The sequence below is a fragment of the Hemibagrus wyckioides genome, linkage group LG07, assembly GCF_019097595.1.
Source record: "Hemibagrus wyckioides isolate EC202008001 linkage group LG07, SWU_Hwy_1.0, whole genome shotgun sequence".
Lineage (NCBI taxonomy): Eukaryota > Metazoa > Chordata > Actinopteri > Siluriformes > Bagridae > Hemibagrus > Hemibagrus wyckioides.
This window is the reverse complement of record NC_080716.1, coordinates 26,939,645-26,956,202: the sequence shown is the minus strand read 5'-3', so window position 1 is coordinate 26,956,202 and position 16,558 is coordinate 26,939,645. Positions and strand designations below refer to the sequence as shown.

At 40.9% G+C, this 16,558-nt stretch overlaps 1 pseudogene; it reads right to left on the bottom strand.

Moving 5' to 3' along the window:
- Window positions 1–6,654: 6,654 nt before the first annotated feature.
- On the bottom strand, window positions 6,655–16,556 carry LOC131356286 (alanine aminotransferase 2-like; annotated as a pseudogene).
- Window positions 16,557–16,558: the final 2 nt, after the last annotated feature.

Genomic DNA, 16,558 nt, shown 5'->3' with positions numbered 1-16,558 from the left:
TTTCAGACAGTTTCCTCTTGCATCCACAGTTACTCCTGTTGGATGTGGTTCGTCCTTCTTGGTGGTATGCTGACATTACCCTGGATACCATGGCTCTTGATACATCACAAAGACTTGCTGTCTTAGTCACAGATGCGCCAGCGAGACGTGCACCAACAATTTGTCCTCTTTTGAACTCTGATATGTCACCCATAATGTTGTGTGCATTGCAATATTTTAAGCAAAACTGTGCTATTACTCTGCTAATTAAACCTTCACACTCTGCTCTTACTGGTGGAATGTGCAATCAATGAAGATTGGCCACCAGCCTGGTCAAATTTAGCCATGAAACCTCCAACACTAAATTGGCCAGTGTTTCAGTTTCATTGTCCAACCCCTGTAACTTAGGTATATTACCTTAAAATCATCATTTGATTAAGCATACTTGAGTAAGTTTAATGATTAAACACTTTGTCTCGATTTAACTAGTAATGTCTCTTTGTTAGTTTTAATGATTAAACCTGAATTAGATTTGTCTTAAAGACTAAAGGAGAGCATCCAAAGTTATTAGAATCAGAATTAGAATTAGAATTAGCATTAACCTTCCCTTACTGATTAAAATCAAATGTACTTAATGACTAGGTGCATGGAAAGCAAATGTTTAAAAAAAAAAAATTCCCACACCCTCCCCTGAACAAGACTTGCTGGGCTCCCCTTCCTTCGGCGACTCGCGAATGACGATCTGTTCCTTGGAACTGTCTGGAACTTTTGGGTTTCCTACAGGTATTCGTAGCCAGTACTGGACCACGTTTTCCTCTTCTTCTGAGTCACTTGAGTCTAGAATCTGCTTAGGTGTCCTTTCAGGAGTCCTTGGGGGTCTGGTTTTACTTTGCATATTGGCTGTCTTTGTGGCTGGGTCCTGGTCTGGCATCACTGGCAGATCATTCACTTGTAACAACAGGTTTCTGTGTAAAATGCGAACAGGTGATTTCTTTGCCTCTGGACTTACTTTGTAGACTGGATTCTCCCCAACTTGCTCTCTCACGATGTAGATGGTCTGCTCCCAGTAAGGTCTGATCTTGCCAGGACCACCTCTTCCCCTGAGGTTCTGCACAAGGACTCTGTCCCCAGGGTGAAGAGTCACACCCTTGCATCTCTTATCATAGTACCCTTTCCCCTTTAAACTGGACTGCTGGCTGTTTGCATTCGCTATTCGATATGCCTCCACCATTTTCCGAGCCCATTTCTCTGCATAACTCCCAGGGCTTCCAGCTCCTTCTTTGTCTGAGATCAGCCCAAAAAGGAGGTCAATGGGTAAGTGAGGCTGATGGCCATACAATAAGTAATATGGTGAAAAGCCTGTAGACTCGTGTTTTGTGCAGTTATAAACGTGAATCAGATGGGGCAGGTGATCCTTCCAATTCTCCCTTTCTTTGTCCCCCAAAGTCCCCCGAAGCATTTGTAACAGTGTACGATTTAGTCGCTCGGCAGGATTACATTGCAGGTGATAGGGAGCGGTCCTGGAGTGACCCACACCGGCTAGTTGCCTAAGTTTCCTGAACAGCTCATTCTCAAACTTCTGGCCCTGGTCGTGGTGGAGTTTGGTCGGATATCCAAACTTGGGGATATAGTCATTAAAAGGTCGGTCTGCAGCAGACTTACCCGCTTTATTTCTGGTGGGATAAGCCTGTGCAAACCGGGTAAAGTGGGCCACTACTATCAAAACATACTCAAACCCTCCCCGACAAGGTTCCAGGTGGAGGAAGTCGATGCACACGAGTTCAAGCGGTGTTGTTGTGATATTGCCCATGGGTGCTCTGTCATGCACGGCTGGCCTTTTCTGTTTAATGCAAGGACACTTTCTGGTTACATACTTCTCAATCTCCCTCTTCATGAAAGGCCAATAAAACCATCTCTCACAAGACTCAGGACTTTTTCAACACCAACGTGGCCCATGTGGTTATGTAGATGGGTGAGAGCTATCTGTTTGTAGGTTGTGGGAAGGACCAACTGTTTCCGGCTGGTGCTTTGCCGGTAGAGTAAACCATCCTCTATTTGTAACTTGTTCCATTCTCTTAAGAGTCTTCTTGTGTACGTGTCAAACGTCCTCTTCTGGGCCTCTGTTAGCAGTACATTAGTTTCTTTTAACTCCAACACCCTCCCGATGACAGGATCCTCCCTCTGCTGTTTTATCAAGTCACCACAACTAATAGCCTGGAATGGTTCTGTGTCAGGCTGATCTTGGGATGACAATTCGAGGGCTGCTACCCAGGCTACATCCCCCTGTTGGGCTCTTTGACTACCCTCCCATATAGCTCCAACTGTTTCCTCGGTCAGTTCCTCCGAGCACTCTCTCATGAAGGCATCAATGTCCAAGGGGCAACGAGACAAGGTGTCTGCATCTATATTAACTTTGCCTGGTCGATATCAGATGTCAAAGTTAAAGTCTGCAAGTTGTCCCACCCAACAGTGACCCACCACGTTAAGTTTGGCGGTACCCAAGACATATGTCAGAGGATTGTTGTCAGTAAAGACTGTGAAATGTGGAGCGTAGAACAGGTAGTCCCTAAACTTGTCGCATATCACCCACTTTAGAGCTAGGAACTCAAGCTTCCCACTGTGCATGTGGTAATTCTGCTCTGCCGGTGTTAAGGTGCGTGACCCATAGCCAATTACTCTCATCCTTCCATCTTGGTTCTGGTAGAGGACTGCACCGAGGCCTCTTTGCGATGCATCTTTGTGGAGTATAAAGGGGCGGGTGAAGTCTGGATATGCTAATACTGGGGGTTTGGTCAGCATGTTTATTAGATATTCAAGGACCTGCTGACACCCACCGTTCCATTCTATTGGGGCCCGGGAAGACAGCTGGTGGTTTCTGGTTCTTCCTCGTGACGGTTAGAGACTGGGGGTTTCAGACTTGGTCTGAAGCAAGTCATACAGGGGCTTGGCTAAACGCGAGAAATCCTGCACATAGGTCCGATAATAACTCAGGAACCCGAGCAACTGCCTGACTTCTCCAACTGTTTGTGGTGTCTTGTCCTTTAGTGCCCATACGGCTTCTAAGTCTTTTGGGTCCATCTTTACCCCTTGTGTCGACACCAACCGACCAACATAGCGGACCTCTCTGCGGAGTACCTCACACTTCTCTGGTTTCAGTTTTACCCCATGTTGTTGAAGGGCTCGTAGAACCTTCCACATTACTTGTACATGTTCATTAAAAGACTTGGAGAAGCACAGCACGTCATCCAGGTAGGGGATGCAGCATTCATCTCGGAGCGTGTCAAGCATCTCCTCCATGCTCCGTTGGAAGGCTGCCGGCGCATTCGACAGTCCGAACGGTATCCGGACCCACTCATACAATCCCCAGGGAGTTGTGAACGCAGTTAGGTACCTCGATCCTTCGGCAATAAAGCCCTGGTGATACGCTTTGCCCTGATCGAGGATTGAAAACCAGCTGTATCCTCCGAGTGAGTCGGTGAGGTCCTGAACCCGGGGGAGGGGATGTCGATCAGGTACCGTCCAGCTGTTTAAGAGACGGTAGTCAATACACAGACGTAATGACCCATTCCTCTTTCTGACACATACCACTGGCGCGGCATAGGGCAACCGAGATTTAACAATCCACCCCTTCACCTAGAGCTCTTGAATATATTCTTTGACTTCCCAGTAAAGTGGCTTTGGAATAGATGCATACGACTTTTGCACTGGGGTGTTATCTTTGAGCCATATCTCCATTTGTAGAGAAGGGATACACCTAATATCATTACTATCACAGGAGAATGCTCCAGCCTCCTCATAAAGCAACTTCTTTACCACTTCTTGTTGTTCAGGGCTTAGGTGGCTAATCTCAACGGGCGGTAACCAGGGCTCAGTAGGAGGATCCCTAGATGACACAATGTTGTTTACCCCCACCTTGGTGGCTTCCGCTTGTGTCCCCTGTACGTCGGTTTCAAGGACTTTGGGGACATGCTGGATGGTGCCTAGGGGGGTTCTTTTGGGCAGGGTAACCTCATGATTTGAGTGGTTGGAGATGGGCACCTTTACATAAGGCCTTTGAGTGTTCCTGACTTCTAGTACATTTACTGCAGCAAGCTCTCCTTCCCTTTTCTTGGGCAGTGGTCTGACTTGGGAGGGGCTGAGGGGGTTTACAAGGAGGAGGTTGAGGGGGAGGGTGTGATAAAGTCTGGGCTGTTGGTGCCACCGGGCAAGTGACCTGAGTATTTGTTGTCTGCTGAGCCATCAAAGCAGCCACCAGTTGAGTCAAAGTCTCTACCTGGGTACTAAGCTGTTGTATAGTTTCGTAGTTCTTATTGTTAGTCATAGTGTCTTTCGCCTGGCCCTTCCCCTGCCATTCTTCAGCTCCCACCTTGGTGCTATGGACGTATGTTGTCTTTGCTCAAAACGTCTGCTCAAGCCTATGCTGATGCTCATTTTCATCACTTATTATTTTCACCGCCTGGCTGAGTATTTCCTCATCAGTGACACGGCTGTTAGAAATGACGGTCCTTAGTCTCTGGAGGAGGTCTGCATGTTTTGTTCCAAGGCCCTGGTAAATAGTGTGGAGGAAAACTTCCTGTATGGTTTTAGGATCATAAGAAATATCTGTGTTGGCCTGTTTTGACTAGAATAGCAGTTTCTGCTTGAGTGCCATCATGCGATACAAGAACTGCTGAGGTGACTCTTGCTCGCTTTGTCTGGCACACATCAGCTCCTGAAACATCTCGGTAATTGCCCTTTCGCCGAGGTGAGACCTGAGGATGCCCCTGAGTTCAGAGACAGCCATCTCATCTTTGTTCACAAGCATATCCCTATAGGTGCCAGGTTTCACAATTCTCAGCACGCCTCGAACCACTTCTCCAACACTATTATAGCTTATATCAGAGCTTTGATCCCCTATTTGACCTCCATATACCTTAAATTCTCGATGTTGTAGGTAGGAGAGGTCCCTTAAGGGGACCGTCCTGTCTCGCACAGTCAGTGGCATTTGGTGTGACCTAGGCTCAGATTGTAAGCTAGGTGGCACGGCTGGGGAACTAACCCTAGTTTCACACCGCCTTAATCTCTTGCCCAACTCTTCATACGCTATTCTCAGTTCTTCCACTGGCTGTATAGGTGTGTTGAGTGGCATACCAGGGTGAGGGTTTGGCTGCATAAGTGTACTGCTTGCAGGCGGGTGTGGTTGGGGTGGATAGTCTGGGTGAAAGTGTGGCTGTGTAACTGTGCTGGCAAAATGTGTGTATGGTTGGTGAGTGTGTTCTGACTGAGGGTGTGGTCTCACAGTGGGGTCACTAAGATGTGCACGCAGCTGATGAGAGTGGTGTGGGTGTACATGGGGCTGTGTGACTGTGTTGTCTGGAGATGGGTGGGGTGGGTGTGTGCATGCTGTGTGGGGATGTGACTGCACCGTTATAGTGTTTGAGAGTGGATGAGTAGGGTTGGGGAGAATAAATGGATTAGGACTAGTCATGACAGGGGTAATAACATCACTCTGTACATCAACAAGGTCAACAGTAGTAGAGGCACTAATTTTACATATAACATCATTCAATAGCAACAGGTGACTCATACCTTCATCCTCAAGCTCAAGCAGGGTGTCCGATTGGAGATACGAGAAAATATAGTCTGTGAGGGTTTCTTCGCCACTCAGGCTTAGCTCAGCAACCTCTTGGTTGTCAGTGGTGATGCTCTTTGCCACTTTGTAGAGGTTGGTGCCTGAGAGCCTAAATAAGCTCTTTTTGATGCTCCATACTAGTTCCTTACTGGCTGTAGACATGTTTAGGATGGTCTGAATAGCGGTGATGGTGGTTCTCTATGTGTAGTACCTGATGCTCCCACTACGTAGCCCTCTGGTAACCAGCACGTGCTTATCTCCCGGTCCGGTGATGCAGCTCCCTGGCGAGGTGATGACCCTTCTTTACTTGGCTCCTCACCTCAGATGCCCATCAACTGGCTCCCGGATATTCTACGCCCCGTCACCTTGGCTGGTCTCATGGTTCTGGTATCACTGGATCTACTCCCCAGTAGTGATGAAGAGGACCAGATCCCGGACGAGCCCCCACTAATTGTTACGGGCACAAAGAGAACGAGTGTCTCCGCAAAATAAGGATCTTGTAGTCAACGGCTTCCCGCTCTGCATAGGCTGGCCAGAAAAACAGGTGAAATGTTCACAGGAATGAAGACATGAACTGCTTGTTTCTCTTTCCAAATTGCATCTGAAGAGGGGGCGGAACCCACACCTAGATACATCCCGGAGTGGCACTTCCTGATAATAGCGGTCCCGCTCTTCCGGTTCCTAATAAACTAAATTTATTTAATTTATCACTGGTTGTCTCTCTCTCCGAAATGAATATAAAAATTATTTCTGTGTCATAAGCTATTTATTATCCTTTTAGGACACTTGTCTTTTCCCCTTTTGGAGTTAGCAAAACAAATAAATAAATAAACAGCACATACCTTTCATCCATTTACTACGAAAAAAAACACAAATGTGGTCACCCAATTTGTGTGCATCACAGTATACTATTTCATCCTTAGTCCATTCAGTCTGAATGTACAGCAGCAGTAACAATAAACATGTTAAATCATTTATTTAGCCAAACATTAGTCCAAATTCATCATTATGTAAGGATCACCACTTACCTCAGTATGTTACATTAAGTGAGAAAAGACTCCTGATTAGATGAAATAATAGAAGCCTTTATTTGTCACATATAAGTTACAGCACAGTGAAATTCTTCCTTTGCACAACCCAACTTTGGAAGTTGGGGTCAGAGCAGGGTCAGCCATGGTACAGCACCTCTGTAGTAGTGAGGGTTATGGGCCTTGCTCAAGAACCCAACAGTGGTAGCTTGGCAGTGCTTTGACTTGAACCCCAGCCCTCTGATCAACATTCCAGAGCCTTAACCATTTTTTCTACCACTGCCCAAGAGTGGAGTTGCTCAAAGTTGCACACTATTCTTTATTTAATGAACCGACATTAAGAAAGACTAAAATTATTTGCATTTGGGTTATTTAAGAGTATGACCTTTATTTATTGTTAGGAAGCAAGTGGAGTTGTGTGTAAGCTTTTTATGTAGAAGTTGTTTTGTTTGTTTGTTTGTTTGTTTGTTTTGTAATTTAAATTAAAATAACTACATTATTATGGTGTTCATTACCATATATAAAGTGATTTATTACATGTATTTGATTATAATTAATGCAACAGTAAAATATAAGAAGTGTTTAAAATTTGGTGGTGAGTTTTCTTACTAACTCTAAAGGCTCTAAGGACTGAGGGGTGTATTCAGAGTAAAAGATTTAATACAAATTTTGTGCAAATTGTTATACAGATCTCAGACATAACTACAGAACTGATTGCTTTTAAGAAGTTGTATGAGATTTGCACTTGCAGTTGGAGTCTGAATAATAGAGAGAAGTGTCTGACCCTGAATTCAAGAAAAATCTGGCAAAATAGTGATTTGCATGCTTTTATAACTGTACATAAACAGTACATAAATATTGACTCAACCTTTGGACTTTAGTCATGAACTCTGAATACAGCCCCAGAAATGCTGGTTCAGAGGAAAAGCTGTATTTGATTAGATTTCTTATGTTTATGTCAGCATGGCTGATCAGGGAAACTCTTTGATGAAGCGGAGGTGGAAATTTTTCAGCCTCTGCAGCACGTCCTTCATGATCTCCTCTGGGATCACCAGGCAAATCCTTTAGAGAAGAGATGATACAAGGCTTAGTGCTAGGACAGTGCATAATAAAAGAGCGTTATTAAGGTCAATAGAAACAAAACAATAGTAATTATCATGGTCATTTCAAACCAAGATCAAGCCTGTTCATTTGATCTTGATCTTCAATTCACTAGCAGATTTGAAAACCTACAGTCATACTGAACATTTCAGTATAAAATTAAACATCTCTGTTTGAAGCATAATTTAAACAAAATGGTGCACCAATAGGAAAAGATGAGTTCTTAATTTAGAAATTCATATATATAAATCAGTGTGAAGCCACTAAGAGCACCTGATGTGGTTCCCTCTTTTTGTCCATGTACAAATCCAGCTCCCACACACAAGCCTTCATCCTCCAGCAAACTCAAACAGTACAGCAAGTCCAGCTCCAGCTGCTTCTCCTATACACATAAATACTGCAATTCACATACTGAGTGTGGAACAGAATAATAACCACATGGTGATGGCTTATTACAAAGTACACAGGACCTGGAACTAGCTACGGTGTACCATAATGTTGTGCAACTGATGTTTTACAACATACTAACACCTATCACAATATAACATACAAAATATTAAATTTCAGTGGAAAGTTGCATTATCCAAAAGTTTCTGAAAATTACAGAAAAAAGAAAAGAATGTTTTCTCAATGTGTTTTTATAATAATTATTATAATTTATACTGTGATATTCACTATTGGGGTCACTGTAAAAGTACAGCTCCCGCTCCCACTCACTGTGTGTGTGGAGTTTGCATGTTCTCCCTGTGCTTGGTGGGTTTTCTCCGGTTTTCTCCCATAGTCCAAAGACATGCTTCTAGAATGATTGATGATTCTCTAAATTGCCCATAGTGTGTGATTGCGTCAGTGAATGAGTGTGTGTGTGTGCGTGCCCTGCAATGGGTTGGCATTCCGTCTAGGGTGTATCCTGTATTGATGCCTGATGACACCTGAGATAGGCACAGGCTCCCCGTGACCCGAGTATAGATCGGTGAGTGGTACAGACAATGAAATGAAATAAAATACATGTACTGGAAGATCTTAGCAGATATACAGTATGTTCTATTTTGTTTTGACTCTGTGGTGGCCTCAGCCATCTTTTATGGAGTGGTCTGCTTGTGCAGCAGCATCTCTACTGCAGACAGGAAGAGACTGGACAAGCTAATCAGGAAGGCCAGCTCAGTTCTGGGGATGCCCCTGGACACAATACAGGAGGTGTGAGAAAGGAGGATGGTAGCTAAACTATCATCTTTGATGGAGAATGACTCTCACCCCCTGTATGACAGAGTTACATCTCTGAGCAGCTCCTTCAGTGACAAACTGTTACATCCTAAATGTCTTCTGTGATACAGAAGGTCTTTTCTCCCTACTGCTATTAGACTTTATAATCAGAGCTGCTCTCAGTGAACCGGTCACCATAATACACACTGTTCATACTGATTTTTATACTGTGTTCTAATTGTGAAATAACCTGTCCTCATAATACACACTGGTGTATGTGATATTCTTAAACTGTGAAATTAAAATAATTAAAATCCTGTGCAGTACAAGAGTGCAATAACAACAGTTTAAGATGTGCAATAACCAAGTGCAATTGTTTGTTTGTGTTTTTTTGTGAAATTATTATTATTGTTGTTATTCTTATTTTTCTTCTGTATTTATATAGATTTCTTTATCTTTCTGCTTCATATTTGCACATTTTCTTCTTTTGTTGCTGCTGTAATGTGGAAATTTCCCCACTGTGGGACAAATAAAGGCTTATCTTATCTTATCTTATCTTATCTTATCTTATCTTATCTTATCTTATCTTATGAAAGTTTGAATACAATTAGTGTTGCTAGTCACTTTTGTGTTTTTGTTTGACTGACCTTGGCATATTTTATTGCAGACTGGGACAAGTGCAGACGTGGGAAGGCAAAAATTCCTCCATTTACTGGCTGGCAGCTGATTCCAGGTAGGCCACTGAGAACCTCCAGAGTCTTCTGGGCATTATTGCTTATTGTGCTCCTAATTAACTGAATCTCCTGAGAAAGTCAAGTTTACAATGATAAGAATTTACATTTAAAATGTTTAATGTTTTAAAAAGGTAAAACAAATTCTAATGAAAGAAAATGATTGCATTGTAACACATCATATTTGAGTGTGGAGTTCATATGAAGGCTGTGTGGGTTGTGGAGGGTCAGCCATCACATCCACGGCGATTTGACCATTCAACGTTCCACAAGTAAACGTGTTGAAGAATTTCTGGATGTATGGAATCACTAAAGAGTCAAGGTTCACCAACTCCAAATAGCCTCCACGCAGACCACACCTGACCACACAGAGGGTTTGCAGAAGATTAGATGTCAGTTGCTGGTATTTCAGTCTCTTCTGAGCACAATGACAAATACAGATAGTTTAGTGAGATCAAATGAATTAGGTAGAGTTAAAAGAATAAAGAAAAAACATTAAGTCTTAAAATCATTCAAGAAAATCAGTTATTTCTTTTATACCATACAGGCTAAAATATATGTCTCTTCCCCAAACAGTTAATTAAAGTTAAAGTATACAATTGTATAGAAAATCTTTGTGCACCACTGGAGCTAAGAGGCCCAAACACTGTTGACAACATATCTGTACACAAAGTTCAATTCAATTCAATTTATTTGTATAGCGCTTTTAACAAAGAGTATTGTCTCAAAGCAGCTTTACATGAAAAACGTAAATGACATAGAAAACAACAAACATATAAACAGACAAACAGACAGACAATCCTAGATGTTATTAAATGTTATTAAATGTATGCCAGGCTGAAGAGATAAGTCTTTAGTCTACATTTAAACTGGGAGCCTGTGTCTGAGCCCCGAACACTGTCAGGAAGACTATTCCAAAGTTTTGGAGCTAAATACTAAAACGTTCTACCCCCTTTTGTGGACTTTGATATTCTGGGAACTACTAGGATTCCGGAATTTTACGATCTTAAAGAGCGTGGTGGATCGTAGTGTGTTAGAAGACTGGAGCTCCATGGAGACATGGTGTGTTAATGCTGGAGTAGAAGAACCCAAGTGTCCAGCACAGAGCTCTGACTCAACCCCACTCAACACTTTTGGGATGAACTGGAATGGCAATTACACCCCAGACTTTCTCACCTAACGTGAATGTCTGACCTAATATTATTGTAGCAGAAAAGGCACAAAGGCCCACAGACATGCTCCAAAACCCAGCAGAAAGCTTGAGATGATCAGTAAGCAAATATTGGTGTGATTAGTCAGATATTTAAAAAAAAAAAAAACATACTCTCCCATGACACTCTTGGAGATGGAATTAAAGGAGGCCAGCTCCACACTGCTGGAGTATGGGAGCCCCATTTCAGAGAGCACTCTCCTATATGAATAAAACTCAATTCCTTTCCCGTACACAATGTCCTGATGCACCTGTTGTGACAAAATAAAAAAGAAGAAAGACATTCATGTTTTAAAGATTCCTTATGTCTCTACACTATTAATTGCCTAATTCATTTTAAAGGCAAAATGCAGAATTAAATGTAAATAATAGGATTCAGTTCAGATATGAAGTTCAAATCTTCTAGTGCTTAGTTGGTGGTACATTTAAATGTTGTGTAGAAAATGTGTGAAATGTGTATTTAAGAATTTTATATATTTTTATGAAAGACTGCTACCTCATCTATCATTAAGAAAAGCTTTTCTTTTGCAGCAAAGCGAATCACTTCGGCAATTGAGTCCTTACTCTGCACATGACCTGGTGAAACATTCATGTTACTTTGGTTAAGAAGCATACAGAGTAATGAAAATGAGACAGTCTTTGTTTTTTAAGGATGTTCCTGAGTGGTTTAATTTATTTTCCAACTCATTTCTATTTCATTTTGTGCTTTATCATAGAGAAAAGTATGTAGTTAGTATTGCAGTGGGATGGTAAGCATGGTAAGCAAGAAACCTACCACTGAGCCACCAGTGCCCTCCTTCAGTAACCAATTTTAATTATTGTAAATATACGAAATATATACATTATAAAATTTCCATCAAAATTTCCATTACCTGTTGGACTTCCTGGATTGATGAGGTATAACACAGTTGGGTTGCATTGCCCCCTGGCCATGTGCACAGTTCTTTGCAATTCTTCGATCTGCATTCCCCATCCCTGTTCCTCACACAGGTAGTAGGGCACCACAACTCCCCCCTGAGCAGCCACTGCCATGTTAAAGGTGGGGTGGGATGGTACAGGAGTAAGAACCCCGGTCTTCAGAGAACCCTCACTCTGAACCAGCAGCTTCATTACCATCTACAGAGACATACAGTATATTGCTCTTATATTACTGTTTATTTTCCAGAGTGAAAAGTACATTATTTAAATGTGTGCTTATTGTTTTGGTGTTTCTCACTATGAGGGACATCTGGGATCCGTTAGTGATGTAGATTTTGTCAGGATCAGGAATAACACCATCACGTTTTGTGATAAATTTACATATGGAGTCCTGGATCTTTTTAATCCCACGTGCAGCAGTGTATGATCCTGTTTATATAAAGTAGACACATGATATTAATATTAACAATTATGTTTTTATACCAAATAGTCTGTATATGTACCAATTATGTTGTACCAAATACAAAAATAACTGTTTTTATAATTATTATAGTTATCATACATTTTAAAGGAGAAAGATGTAATAGGTAAATATATAAGTTTTGTGCCCTCCTGTCTGTAAAGTGCCTGGCAAATGCAATTGAAACTTTGACAATCCATCCACAGTTAAATATATGTATGCCTTGTAAGTTTCCTTATAAGGAAAAGGGGTCATTGTTTTTGAATAATGCTTTTCTTAATTGGTTTTAGCTGTCAGGTACTGTCATGATGAGATAAGAAGTTATTTAAATAGGTCAACTATGCTCCCTCCTTCACATTCTGCCAGAATCCTTTGTGCTCTCTCTCTTGCATCCAAGGGTAAACTCTCATCAGTTAGGAGGGAGGGGTAGAAACAAGTGGCCAGAACCTGCACCACAATCCCCAGAGACAAAGTTTATGCAAGCTTTAAAAGACACAATTATGTACATGTCCTGTAAATACCCTTATCCATGGTCAATATTTTAGCAGGTTAGTCCTATTCAGTTTTGTTTTAGCTTCTTAAAAAAGTTTGATGAACACTCAGTCTAGAAAGGGGAATATTAATATAATGACCCTCTGAATACAGAACAGTTTACCTGACGAAAAAAAGTGATGGGTTTTAATCCCGTTCTGTGGAAATCAGCAGACGAAACATTGAGAACTTCTTTATAGCTTTTCTCCGAGCCCTGTGAAACAGAGTAGCATCAGTATGATGGTTTAACATAATTTTTCCTAATATACATAGTTGTTTACAGCATTTTTTAAGAACCTAAGCCATGAGAGGGTCTCACTTTATTTAAATAGGAGGACCTGTCTAAATGTCATTTAGTTGCCAAATCACACATTTTATTTCAGATACAATTTGAAAAGATTTTTAGAGTCCTACCTGTTCAATTTCTGCTGTAATTTGTCCTGCACAACTGTCTAAGATGTCCTGTGCTGAAACACAGAGGCCTTTTAGCTTTGGAGTGATTTCTCGTAGGAGAGACATGCTCCTCAAATTCTGTACTGTATTTTAGACTTTCATTTATTGCCTGTATTTAACAGGTCTTGTGTTGACAGCTGAACAGAGCCAAAAAATTTTGACTCAACATACTGTATGTGTGCTGTTTTTTTTAATGTCCTCCCACATAGCAAATGTATAACACATTTGACACCTTTTTCCTGCTCACATGATTAACAAATCCCCAACCAGGGCACACAAATGAGCCACTTCTAAGAATAAATAAGCAGAATGTGTAGATTAATTATTTTTTTAAATTTCATGGTTCGTGAAACATTTGGACCAGGATTGAATGATACCTGAGTGAAGATCCATAGCAAGATAGTTACTCTCAATTCCTGCACCAATTCTGCCATTAGTTCAGCTCAGATCTGTGAGGACTGATCAGATATTCTTGCTTTCTGCTGTTTTCATGTTGACTCAGGCCTGCTGTCATAACAGCTTGTTGAGCATGCCCGAGCACAGTCATAGTCACATTAGGCACAATAACATTGCCCTATTGTTACAGTGTAATTCTGGGTAAATGCAGGTGCTAAAGAAATAGAGGATTGCTATTACAGGCATGGGTTTTGCTTTTTCTTGAGCTGGGTAACTTGAATACTGATTTTGTGGCTGCATGTGTGCATAAAATAATGCATATACAGGCCAAGAGCTTCAGCTAATGTATAATTCAAAAATCTGTTCACAGTGACTTTAAACATGTTGTGCTGGTTGGTGCCAGATGGGCTGGTTTGAGTATTTCAGAAACTGCTGATGACTTTATTGTTGACACAGAATATTGAAAAAAGTTTCAATATTCTGAGTGGCAGCTCTGTGGATAGAAACACACTGTTGATATAAGAGGTCAGAGGAGAACAGAAGACAGTGGTCACAGGTACACAGAAACTGGACAGATGATTGTTTGAACATTGCCTGGTCTTTCACTAATCATCAACTGTCAAGTTTAATAGTAACTAAAGCTCTTTAACTGTATCTGCCTGATATGTACTGCACTTGTACTGCACTATGCACTGTATAAATGAGCAGGTGTACATGTGTTTCTATTCAAAAATATCTTCCATACATTTAAAAAGTATTAAAAGAATTAATTAAATCTTACAGTATACAAAATAACCAATACTTGGCTTGATAAATTAATCTTAGTGATGAGGATTTAGGAGATGTAAGTGGTACTGTAGGTCCAGTTCAGTGAACACCCACAAAGGAAACGAAGAAATTTCTAATTGAATAAATTACTATCAGATTAACAATTTTACCTGTCATGACCTTCCTCTCCCTCTGCCTGTTGCACCTCCTAGTGGAAACTCTGACATTTGGGCCAATTCATGCTCAATTTGTAGTTTGAATTTGAACTTGGACACCCTCTGGCAGTCGCAAGAGGTAATACCAGCTACTACTATGGTAATAAGGTAAGGTAAGCTGTTCCTGAAAAACCAGGAGGGTTTAATAAAGACAAGACATTGAGAAAAAATGTTAAAGACAATCAAAGTGATGATAACTGACAGGAAAACAAACAGGAAAAGCAAACAAACTAAATAAAGGAATGAAAATTCTACACATGAAAAAATACTAGTGGTGGGCTGCCATGGCCAGCAAGGCCTTCTCTGCTGGCCTAAACAGCAGTGATCTGAATCACTGACTTGCATTTTAATATATATAATATATTTTTCCATGAATGTGTATTAAATTATTCCCAATAGTCTATTCTCTACATTTCATGCTTCCAGTAGTGTATATTTACGATAAGAGTATTTATCCAATCATATTTCAGCCAGTGGCTGACATCATGTGTTGCCAGAGTGAAAGAAATCTGCTTTAAGGCCTTCAGAATTAATAGTGCAGGCACCTGTAGCTTAAAATAAGTGGCAATGAAACTGTTACATTAACCAATCAGATTTTGAGTTGGCGTCACTGGGGCCACCTAGCAGGCATATGATTATGTAAGCAATTTCCTGTCCTTTGATTGGATAATTGGAGTAGACAGAGGCAGGGAACCGCACAAACTAAATAAAATATATATATATATTTTAACTCACAATGGCTGACAGAGGAGAAGAAATTGATTTGGTCGCAGACATCCTTACAAATGCATTTTCAATGCTGACTGTAATAAAATTAACTATTCCTTGTGAGGTGTGAAATATTGTAGCCTAATTTCTTTTTTACTTTGCTATTTAATAGTTGATTAGTATCTATTGCCGTGGTGTCATGATGGTATAGAGGTGGATTAATTCAGGAAGGACACCAGTGAAGGCCTAGGTGTGAAATGCACGGCCCGCCACTGCAAGATACAGAGCAAACAAGGTAATCAGAGGCAGAGCAGAATCACGAAAACTGAAACAAAGAAAGTTCAAAACCAGAAAAATTGCTAGAAATACAAACTGCTTAGTAACATCACTACTCACATATAAGTTACAACACAGTGAAATTCTTCCTTGGCACAACCCAACTTTGGAAGTTGGGGTCAGAGCAGGGTCAGCCATGGTACAGCACCTCTGTAGTAGTGAGGGTTATGGGCCTTGCTCAAGAACCCAACAGTGGTAGCTTGGCAGTGCTTTGACTTGAACCCCAGCCCTCTGATCAACATTCCAGAGCCTTAACCATTTGAGCTACCACTGCCCAAGAGTGGAGTTGCTCGGAGTTGCACACTACTCTTTATTTAATGAACCGACATTAAGACAACATTAACATTTTATTGTTAGGAAGCAAGTGGAGTTGTGTGTAACTTTTTTATGTGAAAGTTGTTTTGTTTGTTTGTTTTGTAATTTAATTTAAAATAACTATATTATTATGGTGTTCATTACCATATATAAAGTGATTTATTACATGTATTTGATTATAATTAATGCAACAGTAAAATATAAGAAGTGTTTAAAATTTGGTGGTGAGTTTTCTTACTAACTCTAAAGGCTCTAAGGACTGAGGGGTGTATTCAGAGTAAAAGATTTAATACAAATTTTGTGCAAATTGGTATACAGATCTCAGACATAACTACAGAACTGATTGCTTTTAAGAAGTTGTATGAGATTTGCACTTGGAGTCTGAATAATAGAGAGAAGTGTCTGACCCTGAATTCAAGAAAAATCTGGCAACCTAGTCATTTGCATGCTTTTTATAACTGTACATAAACAGAATGTACATAAATATTGACTCAACCTTTGGACTTTAGTCATGAACTCTGAATACAGCCCCAGAAATGCTGGTTCAGAGGAAAAGCTGTATTTGATTAGATTTCTTATGTTTATGTCAGCATGGCTG